Source organism: Centrocercus urophasianus, unplaced genomic scaffold, assembly GCF_019232065.1.
Source record: "Centrocercus urophasianus isolate 14NV4802_14NV808 unplaced genomic scaffold, USGS_Curo_1.0 seq_14, whole genome shotgun sequence".
In the NCBI taxonomy this organism is placed as follows: Eukaryota; Metazoa; Chordata; class Aves; order Galliformes; family Phasianidae; genus Centrocercus; species Centrocercus urophasianus.
This window is the reverse complement of record NW_024884586.1, coordinates 52167258-52179096: the sequence shown is the minus strand read 5'-3', so window position 1 is coordinate 52179096 and position 11839 is coordinate 52167258. Positions and strand designations below refer to the sequence as shown.

At 46.7% G+C, this 11839-nt stretch overlaps 1 long non-coding RNA gene across 1 annotated transcript; it reads right to left on the bottom strand.

The window, feature by feature from the left end:
• Positions 1–689: 689 nt before the first annotated feature.
• LOC122158287 lies at positions 690–4650 on the bottom strand. Its single transcript, XR_006168187.1, has 3 exons — positions 4536–4650; positions 3261–3448; positions 690–851 (listed from the first exon to the last, which is right to left on the bottom strand). It is a non-coding gene; the product is annotated as an uncharacterized LOC122158287 (long non-coding RNA).
• Positions 4651–11839: the final 7189 nt, after the last annotated feature.

Sequence of the window (11839 nt, the reverse complement as noted above, 5' to 3'; positions counted from 1 at the left end):
CGAATTTAATCCAAGTTTAACTACTAAACTCCAAGGAGAAAACGAGGCTTTTTTTCCTGCAGTTGCCTCAAGTGCTGCAGAAGCCTCTGTGGTCTCGGGCCCATTGGTTTCCCACCCAGCACTCGCACTGAGGTTGGGCAGTCCCACAGACCCCTGCCCCAGCCCTGGGTGCTGTGCAGCCCCCCAGGGTCAGGAGGAGGCTGCTCCAGAAGCGCCTGCATCAGCTAAGTGCAGCTTCTCTAGAGAGTTTCATCATTTGTTCAGGGCCCTGAAGCCACGTGCTCTGTTGATAAGCTCTGAGCTGACCTTAATCTGGGAAGGTCAAACAAATGACAGAAAATTACACATATCCTCAGCTGACTTAATAATCCAATTCTGCAGAAGGTCACGGCACATATTTTGTTATTCATGACCTTGAGGTTCTAATTCTTAAGTGATAATGAGATGTAACCTACACGTTTTACAGCTGAGTGTCTGGTAATGGAGAGTGATTCTTTTCACCTCGGGAAGCTTTACTCTAATTTAATACATAACAACCAGAAAATGATCTTGGATTTCACACCTTTTTGGTGCTATCATATTCTGTCACAGCAGAGCATACTCCCCATTACGTATCTCTTCTTACTTCTTCAAAAGACACCTTATGAAGGAAGAAGAACTGAGAAGCAAAGCTGTTCCTTAGTGGGAAGGTGGACAGGGAAAACAAAGCTGCTGGATAGATTCAGTGTACCTGTTCAATAGGAAGATCTCACTGCTTCTAAAGGAGGCAGAAAGCGGCGTGTTTGTGAGTGTACGAGCTTTGCCAACTCCAAATCAATGGAACAAGTGCAGCTTCTTACTTCTTTTGAATTCTAAGTAATGATAATGAAAACGACACAATCAGTTAAATCAGGAGGCAGAAGAAACAAAAGCACACTGAGCAATGCCCACACCGACCCAAAAAGTCCTCAGTAAATCCCAGAGCCAGTTGTCCATAGCCAATGGACAGTCCTCCTTCCTGGGGTGGAGGATTCATCCTCTTGGTCTCTGACATGATTATTACTAAGCAAGAGCCTGGCAAAAGCTCCCCCAGCAGTGGGGCTGCTCAGCACCACCCCAACCCCCCTGTCCTCAGTGGGCCACTGAGCATTGATGAAACAGTGCTACTCTTTGATATCGTGCGCAGCAAACAACTCTTGTTAAACTCACGTTTACCTACAATCCTGTTTCCACAGCACTGTTTTAACTGTTGTCATTATCTCCCCAGAAGAAGACAGAGAAGCGGACATCTGCTCTGCCACCCACTGCTGCCCGATGGAATGCCAGTGAGGTTTGACAGAGCTTCCAGCCCAACAGCTCCTTCTCTGCTCCCGTCTCTCCCCTCTGCTCCTCCCAGTTCTCGGGCAGCAGGGCTCTGGGTTGCCAGCAGTGCTTTCGCTGAGAGACCCTTGGCTGTGCCTCCTGCTTCTGCAAGGGCTCATCGCCACTGTTTTGCCACTGCGTTCCAAATTCCATGTCTCTTCTCATTATGAGGCCTGATGATCTGTGAAACCATAAACCATCCACCCAGCAGCAGTGGTGGTTTTAAAGCCCAAGCTACTGCCAAGTTTTCCAGCTCCACAGCAAAATGTCACTCCTCTCATCTGCTCAGCTTCCAGCTGCCAAAAGCAATGGTTTGCATCTGTCAGTGCCATCTTGTTTCCCTAAATTCAAGCCTGTCGCCATTTGGAAGCATCATAATCAACAATAAATGGTCTGTGGGAGGCTGCCGTTCAAAACACACTCCAGTTAATCTTCATTTCAAGTTGTGGGCTGCAGATTTCTAACTGCCTTCTCAGAAGAAAATTGTCCTTGGAGCAGAAAGGCCATGAGATGTGTGAGGAATGCCTGCGGCCAAAGCCTTGCAGATGTTGTGGGTATTTCAATATGGCATCCTTTACTCTGGCCATCATAAATCGGTTGCATTTATTACAAAAGTGAGAAGGTTTGGGCACTGTCCAGAGATGCCATCTTGATAGTGCCTTGTTTTCTGACAAGCTCCTCAGTCATCCTAAGTGTTTTGCTCCAGTCCAGACAAAAACTGATTGTGTGTGGCCTTTGTTCAACTGAAAATATTACAGTAATTTTATTTAAAGTAAGATGTATAAACAAACCTCCCACAGAAATATGAAATTACATTCCTCTCTCTGTGGATTTGATGAAACAGATAAGCAGAGATGATTTCAATCAAGCATTTAGAAAGTTTCCCTCACAAAACACACATTTCTATAAACACATCTTCTAATTTTGATTAGAAGGTCTCTGGGATACACTTTACAGTGGTTTCCAGTTCCTGATGGGGGCCTAGAGGGAAGCTGGAGAGGGACTCTTTATCGGAGCACAGAGATAGGACAAGTTTTTAACTAAAAGAGGGAAGATTTAGGTTAGATGTTAGGAGAAAATGTTTCACTCAAAGGGCAGGGAGGCCGTGGAGCAGGCTGACCAGTGAAGCTGTAGGTCTTCCATCCTGGAGGTGCACAAGGCCAGGCTGGATGGGGCTTTGGACAACCTGGTCTTGTGGGAGGCGTCCCTGCCCAAGGCAGAGGGTTGGGACTGGTGGGCTTTAAGGTCCCTTCCAACCCGAGCTGTGCTATGGTTCTATGATTCTAATGCTCAGTGCCAAGCACTCGAAATGGCAACCACCCACCTCCCACGGGAAAGGCAAGCAAGCAGGTTGCAGTTCTTGGTGACTTCGTACCAAGCAACACAGCCAGAGGTTGCACTAACCCAAGCCAGGCTAAAGTACATGTCTCTATTTAAAATTCAATAACAGCTTATCCATCTATCTTGTTTTTTATTGTAAACAGAAGAGATTATTTTCTTCTCTTTCCTGCTAAGGACTTTTAGTATTCTCAAGGATCTCCACAAAATGTGACTCAAGCACAAGGCAGAGCTCTGGGCAAGGCATAGCAACCGTATCTGGAAGCCTGGCTGTGTAGAGGCACACGTTGGGTCAGATGGATTGGAGCAAAAGGTCTCTGAGCTCCAGCAGGAGATGGAGGTGAGAGGGGCCAGGCAGACACACGGCAGCAATATCTGGCTGTGCCTGCAGAGCCACACTCCCCAGCAATCACATGGATGGCAGACTCCTACTGCAGAAGTGCCCTTCGGCAACCAAAGAGCTATTAGCTTTGATTATTCTTCCATTAGTCGGCCATTCTCTACAGAAACAATCTCCATCTGGGAATGCATTGAACACAAACTGTTTCTCAGCCTATGAAGTAACTGCAAAACCAGCTTACCCAGTCTGGCTGTTTGAAAAGGTGCCTATCCTGGGCAGAGCTGGCCGAAGGATGCTCAGCAGGGTGCTGCCCTGCGTGGAACATCTCCTTTTCCAGCCACTCTCAGCACAGGGAACTACAGAGACATGATCCAGGAGGACAGGGAGCAGAGGGATGAGACATGGTTGTGTCTGCTGGGATTGTCCCACCTGCAAAATTAAAATGCATTTGCACTTTTGTAGATGTATTTTAAATTGTCAATAATTATGCCATTACTAGTAATATAGTAATATAGTTACTGCAGAGAACCTGGCAAATCTACCCCTCAGGTAATGCTCTGATGGGAGGCTGGTGCAGACATAGAAAACTGTTGCTCCCAAATATTCTTTCTAATGTGATAGAAGGAACTGAAGGGAAAATCTGAGAGTCTTCATTTTTGAACAAACTTGAAATGAAATTGCTTAGAAAATATTCATACCATTTTTTTCTTATGGAGGAAAATATGTATTTATTACTGCAAGAAGGGTTATACTGGATCTAACCACAAATCCTGTCCACCAACAACTGTCACTTTACAGGCCAAAAAGCAGATGGCCAGGGCAATGAATACCCTGTCATCCCTACAGGATATTGCTCTGATAAAAAGCAAAATAGACCCAAATTTTGTTACCTTATTCCTACCCTTTGATATTTTTTCTACTTAAGACTTCTAGGTGGAAGCAGTGGCTGGAATACCAGGCATATTGCTTTGGGGAATATGAAGCACGTTGGATGCAAACAGGTAACACATTCCTCAGATGGGATCCGAGTTCCTGAAGAATTCCTGTATGTTTCAGACTTTGAAATTAGAATTTAGAGTGCTTTCAAGTTTCCACACAGAGCTATGTCCTCATTTCAGATGTACTACAGTCAATGGAAATGCTCCCATTAACTTCAATGAGTTTTGAAGTGAGCCCACACTGTATACTAAAGACATATTATACACTTGGTAACAGAAACTTACACAGAAGACAAGATGGGAAATCTGATCAAAGATGAAAGAAAAAAAAAGAAAGGAGAAAAAGGCAATGTAAGAAAGATAAAGTATTTTTCTGAAGCTTCTCATATGCTAACAAACATTTCAGAAAGGCAGAAAAATTCTGGAGGAGATGTGCATTAGAAAAACAGCAATTTAAAAATGTTAAGCATTATATGCCTGACGATTATGCAGTATGAGAACATCCCTGTTAACGCTGTCACTGGTTTTGTCTATTAAATCTAGAGATAATCATTCTTTTGTATGCAAAATGGCCCTACCATCAGCTTGGGAGAAGAGAACACACTTCGATTCGCTCGCTTATTTCTCCCATGGAATGTAATGTTGGAAAGATTTGATTCCAGATATGAGAGAGAAAATCATCGCCACCCACCAGCTGGGTGCTCAGAGCAGCACTGCTGTGCTGGCCCACCCTCCTGCCTCACCTCTGCTGTGTGCTGCCCAACCACGTTCAGGCTGGGCAGCTTGCTCTGCTGGTTGTTGACCCTGCACGTAGCAGGGAAATTGAAACTAGGTGATCATCGTGGTCCTTTTCAACCCGGCCATTCTATGGTTCTATGAACTCAAACCCAGCTGCTCCCCTGCACCAATGTCTCCATGTGCTCAGCAGCACCCTTGTACCAAGGGACACCCACACATTCAATGGCAGCTAAGCACCAACAGCTCCCACATAGTGGCACCAGATGGCTGGCAGCACTCAGACTCCTGCAGAGCCCTCACAAAGAATCCAGCTTTGGCCTTAACCAAAGCCTCGTCCAGGTTTTGACAAACAGGATCAAGTTGCTGGCTGACATTTGCCGTTTCGACATTTGGCACTGATCTATTTTCATTACTGCGATGGCTTGCTTGAAAGTTATTAATGGCTGGAGGAAGACCAATTTTCTTCAGATTTTACGATGACACATCTGCACTTGCCAGTCCGACACACTAAATATTTATGAAGTATGTCATTTTTCAAACCCGCAGCCTAAGTCCCAGCTCACTCTAATCTGCAATGAAATTAAAAATCTGCACATTTTACTGCCACAGTATTGCTAGCTATTGTAATTTCGACTTGTGTTAGCAAATCTGCACCTACTTCAACCATTAACGTACAAAAACTGCAAATGTCAGCTGCCCCACATGACTCTGTAGGTATTAGCACAGCTTGACTGCTCTTGAGTGCTGCTGCATCCTTCTCTGTGTGTGCTTCTCAGTGTTTGCCAGAAAGGACACACTTCTGGAGAGGTGTGGGAAGGGCGCAGCCACATGGAATAGACTTTGCCTTAAAGCTGGCGAGAAATTTTCTAAAGGTGCCACACACAAATGATCCTCAGTGCTGCCACGGGCATCAAGCCAAACTGTTGGTACTTTTGCAGCCCTGGGATGCCTGGGAAGCACTTTCTGCTGTGAAATCTGTATCTTCCCACCAAATCCAGCCGAGTTATTTAGAATCACAGAATCATTCAGGCTGGAAAAGACCTCTGAGAGCCCCAGACCCAGCCCAGCCTTTCTATGCCTCCAAGTCTTTCAGTGCCACATCTCTTCGGTTCTTGGGCACCTCAAGGGGGCAAAGGGACCCCACAAATGCTTTGCAGCCTGTCTGCTGCTCCCCCATAGCATCCTGAGCACAGGGGCTGCCCTGCCCTGCGCAGTGCTTCCACTGCAAACACAGAACGGGCATGGGAGAGGCAGAGTGACCTGGAGATGGCCACAGAAATGGGCAAACAATCAAATCAGCGTTCACCTCTTCGTCCACTCTGGCTGAATGAAACCTTTCCCTGGCACAGGGCTGGCTCAGCTGCTGCTGGCAGGTGTTGAAGTCACTGCAGTTCTGGGCTCTCGGAGCTCAAAAGCACTTTATCAGATTTTGCCACATGGTATGTAATTATTACCACAGAGTGTAATTACGCCCCGCTGGTGTCATGCTGGTCAGAAAGCTCAAACACTGCGGGTCAGCACTTCATATGGCCACCCTACAATGCCAAGGACATGGAAGTTGCAGGGGGGACTTACTATGGGATGTATGTGTGTGGAGGAGAACACAGCCTGCCAACAAGCGAGCTGGGCAGTGCTTCCACAGTGCTGTCCTGCCACGTGTTTTCTGCACCCAGTACGTCCATTTGCAGCTCAAAGTCTTTCTGTGACAGAATTCCCCTTACTGCAATAGTTTATACCTTTTAAGAGGTGAAAAGAGCATCCCAACCAAACCTTTATGTCATTCGCTCCAACTTTCTCACTATCCTTATTCAAAAAATACAGTAATCTCCTAACATACTGCCTACTTACCTGTTTATATTCTTTCCATTTATTATTCACATCATCTCCCTCTGTTCTCGTTTACTTCTCTTTCTTCTTAGAGCTTATACTTGCTTCCACTGCATTCCACCATGAGCAGTATATTTAATCTTTTCCTGCAACAAGGCAAGAGGAAAACACCCCACTTTGCAGCTCCCCATTTCCCATCAGTGCTCCATTCCTGGTGGCCTTACTGCTGGGAGCTGCTGCTGGGAGACCCTGGGACCAAACCTTGGTTCCCCTTTTCTCCACAACAGCAGCAGGGCTTTTCCTTTCCATGCACAATGAGCTGCCTTTGGAGAAGAAATGCCATTTTTCAGGCCCTGGTTTCTTCCTGTTGCTAGGATGGTAGGCACCATGGGCACCATGAGCAGTCTGTCTTCATTTTAGGCTGCTGAGCATCAGGCTCATGCCTGCCCTTGAACACCAGGCTCAGCGCTGAGCCCACAGTTTCCTCCCTAAGCAGGAATACTTCCAACTCTTTCCATGTGCCCAGTGTCATCCAAAGAAACAGATATGCCCCCTTCCCCCGGCGCTGTGATATACCTTTCCAGGCTATCTGCTATTAGCATGTCTTCAGACTCAAAGAACCTGCTGAAACCAGACCTGCAGGATTTTACTTTGCTGGTGTGTGCCAATATACATTGCCCTTAAATATTTATAGGATCTCAATGTCATATATCTCTCCAGTGTGGCACTGTTGGAGTGTCTCATCACGGTGCAGCCTCAAAACATCACATTTGTTTGCAGAAAAAGTTACCATCAGCATTTAAAGATATGATCCCCTCTTCATAGGTGTAAAATGTGTGCACAGAAAAATGAGGTTATTCGCCTGGAGTCACACAGCAAGTCACAACCTGCAAATGGAATTGCTGAATCCTGACCCAAACTGCCCACCTGCCTTCTCACATCACTGCAAGGGATCGCCTACAGCAATACAGGAATGGAGTGAAACACAGGGATCTCTCTCACATTCATTACAAATACAATCAGATTTTGAAGCCCCTTTGCAGCCATTCATCCAACAGAAGGGACACACCGGTGCCCGCGTTCCACACATTGTGTTTGTCATTCTGAATGGCAGAGCGTTACCTTTAAATGTGATAATTAACGTGCTGATGGTGTTTAGCTTTCTGCTGTAAGAGGGCTGAGCCGGCAGCCTGCTGTCCACCACTGGCAGAACAACACCCAGAGAGTTTAGTGGTCCACAGCCCACAGCCCCAGCGCAGCTCCAGGAGGGGTGGCTTCATGTTTGCCCCATTGCAGAGTGCAGGGAGGGGGAGAAACGAGAAGGAAGAGCTGCTGAGAAACCACTGCAGCTCTCTGGCACTGCTGGGTATTGCAATGGTTGTGTGACACCCATGTCACTTGGCTATGGCGCAACAGTGATCAACAGCCACCGAGTCCCAGCCCTGCAGCTCTGCTGCACTGCCACTGGGACTTCCCCATCCCCATCCCCATCCTCATCCCCATCCCCATCCTCATCCCCATCCCCATTCACAGCCCCGCTCTGCGAGGGCAGAGCTGGCTTCAGACACAACAAACGTTGTTTAATAATTCAAACCCACGCCCTAAGAATCCTCCTGCCTCTTCTTCACATGCAGCATGCATTAATGGCAATTTAATCTAGGGCCTCATTCATAAATTAGATGAACTGTGGGAGGCTCAGCACAATGTGTGCCTTCCTACCGAGGAGGACGAAGCCATTCGCTGTGCCATCAGCTCAGAGGAAGGAAGTACTGACCTGCCTGATCAAACACTGCCAGTGCTACAGGCTCCACAATGCACCACTGCAGCACAGAACTTCAGCAAAGGGGCAGCCCAGGGGGGATTTACAGTAAATTTATCTCATTCACCTTTGCTTTGAATCAACCACCTTCCCTTTCATTTATGACAAGGAAATTAATGGAAAGGTAATTTCTTAGGACTGCACTCCCTCACCTCACGTTACTTTGTGCTTGAAGACTTAATCAGGAGCAGCATTGGGCAGGCAGCAGCAGGCAGTCCTGATTGAGCTGCGTCCCTGTGTGCACTGCATCCTGCTTCTCATGGTGCTCAGTGCGTCCTGCAGCCTGCTGACATGGCATGGAAAAGCACAGCATAGCATGCCCAGCCTCCAGAACATGGCTCAGCACAGCTCCACACTTGCTGCACACCAGCACACCCAGCTCTTTCCAGAATCATAAGATCACAGAATGGGTTGAGTTGGAAGGGACCTTTAAAGGCACTCTGATCCAAGTGCTCACAACGCACAGGGATACCCACAGCTCCATCAGTGCTCAGAGCCCATCCCCTCACCTTGGCAGGGATGGGGCATGGTACTTCCATGTCCAATGCACCTTCACGATGTGATGCTTTAGGATCTGAATATACTGAAAGTAAAAACTGTCTGAAAAACTTGAGCTACTGAAGAGCTCTAATTGAAGTGCAGAAAAGGCTTAGCTGACCATCTGTATCTATACATGCAAGGAATCTTTGGGACTATCTATCATTTTTACATGAGTGCTTGCACATGAAAGTGATGGATTTCCCAGCCTATTCAACTCTCAGCTTAAGAACACTGTCGTATTTCATGACATTGTTTTAACCTACCTTTGCTTCTGTGTGGCCCAAAAAAACCCCGAGGCAACAAAAAAGCAACATCTACATTTGCTTTAGTGGGTAAATAGCAGCCCTGTCCACAGCACGATTGATCTTTAAGGTCCCTTCCAAACCAACTATTCTATGATTCTATGAACTCTTGGCTGAAATCAATGAGTGCTCACCATAAGAAGCAATCCCTGGGCTCACCAGTGATGCTTTGGGGCACCTGGCCCTTGTGCAAATACCCCTAATCACGGCCCCACTGCAACCCACCTCAGAGCTTCCCCATCTCTCCCACTGCAGGGTGCTCAGGAGGAGCCTGACATGCAGCCCTGGCTGAGTGCCACTCCTTGCCCAAGGGCACTGCACCATGCCCACGGGCAGCACCTCTTTCCTTCCCATTTCCAGTCTCAGGAAATGGTGTTCCCAGGCACGCTGGAGAAATGGTTGCCCTGTCTTGATGTCTCCCACCAGCTGTTGGACAAACAACTGCTGCCAGTCCACTGAAATGAATGAAAGTGGTGAAAGTAACTGCCATTGAACCCCTTGCTGAATGGTACATAAATGGAAAGGGCCTTGACATTCTGTGAATTTAATTTAGTACCACTGTACAGAGAAGCAGTTACATTTACATCATTATGGGTAGTAGCCATGACCAGAGTCTCACTCTGACCAAGCATGAAAGGAGGTTATTTGGAAATCCATACCTATTGTTGGAGCCTTTGAATCTTCCCATCCCTAGCATCCCTGCCATACAGTATTGAAGTTCTTCTTCCCTCACCTCTGCTGCACACGGATGAGAAGACTTCAAAGAGGAGTTATGTCAGTATTGCAGAAAAGAAAGGAAGGAACTTTTCCCAAAGGCCAGCACTGTTCCTCACACACTTTCTCCACAGGCTTCCCTTCTGAAAGGAGGAGCAGAGAACAGGCTGGCCATGAGCAGCCAGCACTCTGAGCAGTGCTGCACAGCAATGCTGTGGCTGTGTTTTGTGAGGTGTCTCAGTGCTCCTTTCACTTCTGCTTTATTTCACTTTGCAAAGTTCTGTCATCAGAAGGCACTGGGTTTCTCCCAACTTGCTGCAGCAGCAGGGGAGCTGTGGGGCAACGGTTCACATAGCAAGCTTGGTTCCTGCTGCTTAGGTCCTGTTAATGGTGACTGATCCAGTATATATATGAAATAATTTTGTACTTAGGTACCTTATTCCCAAGACTTTCCTATTGTGCAGAGCATGAACCACCACCCAATGGCCAGTCTGCAGCAGACACTGGGCAGAGCCAGCTCTGGCACTGGAGAGATGTGCCACCACCCAGCACCAATCTGTAGAGGGAAACTCACACCCAAGCAGAGCACTGTGCCCTGCAGGTGCAATGGGCTGGCATTCATACCTCCATTCAACTTCTGTCAGGGATATCTTAAAAGCTCCAGTTAAAAAAGAATGTGCATTTTTGAAAGGATTTGCTACTCCCCTAGGGACCTTCCCTCAGTAAATATCAGCACTGGTTGTGCTGGGATCCCAGTAACTGCTCAGGTGTGACCACAGCAATGGTGCTGCTGGATCCCAGGGTCTGTCTTGGGACAACTACTCTCTGACACCTTTATCAGTGCCACACATGATGGGACTGAGTGCACCCTGTACAAGTGTGTGATGACACCAAGCTGAGCGGTGCAGTCTTACAGCAGAAGGAAGGGGTGCCATCCAGAGGGACCTCAGTAAATTCGAAAGGTGAGTCCTTGTGAACCTACACAAATGAGCATCAGAGAGCTCCTTGAGGCTTTTGGTTGAGAAATGTGTATACAAACATTGAAGTGCAAAGGATAGGATGGGAAATGAATTTGGTGGCCTCAGTGGAATGGCCACAGCATCTGCAGATCATCTCATTTTGGGAGTGCTACTGTCATGCTGGCAAACAGGAAGGCACCTGCAGAAGTTTTTCTTGCTCTTATTATCTAGAAAATCTTGAAAAAGATATCGAAGCATCACAATCTTTTTACATATAGGTCAATGCAACTTCCAGTTCCAACCCCCTGCTGTGTGCAGGTCACCAACCAGCAGCCCAGGCTGCCCAGAGCCACATCCAGCCTGGCCTTGAATGCCTGCAGGGATGGGGCATCCACAGCCTCCTTGGGCAACCTGTGCCAGTGCCTCACCACCCTCTGGCTCAAAAACTTCCTCCTAATATCCAACCTAAACCTCCCCTGTCTCACTTTAAAACCATTCTCCCTTAGATCCCATCATTACCCCCCAGTAACTATGTTGCATATGAAAGATCTCTTACAGAGTCAAAAATATCATAGCATTGCAAAAAAAAAAAAAAAAAAAAAGATGTAAAAATCTGATGCAAAGTGAAAAAAACCAACACAAATTATGGGCACAGCGTTTCCATACCCAGCGAGTGCCCATCACAGGTCTGGGGGGAGCAATCTCCCTAATGAATGGTCTCACAAGAATCTTCCCAAGTCCCCTTCAACTGAAGGCTGAAATCCTCCAGTTCTCAGAAAAGAAAAGAAAAAAAAAAGCAAGAGAAATGTTATATTCTTGATTTTGTTAGCAGCCTCAGAGCACAAAAAGAAAGGTAGATTAGATGCAGCTCCCCCCAGGAACAGTAATTTTATTATAAGCCTCTGTATACCATAATGCAGAAAAAAATATATCTCTTTCCTTTCCAGATAATTTCTAATTAATAAAGTTATATTTATTACATG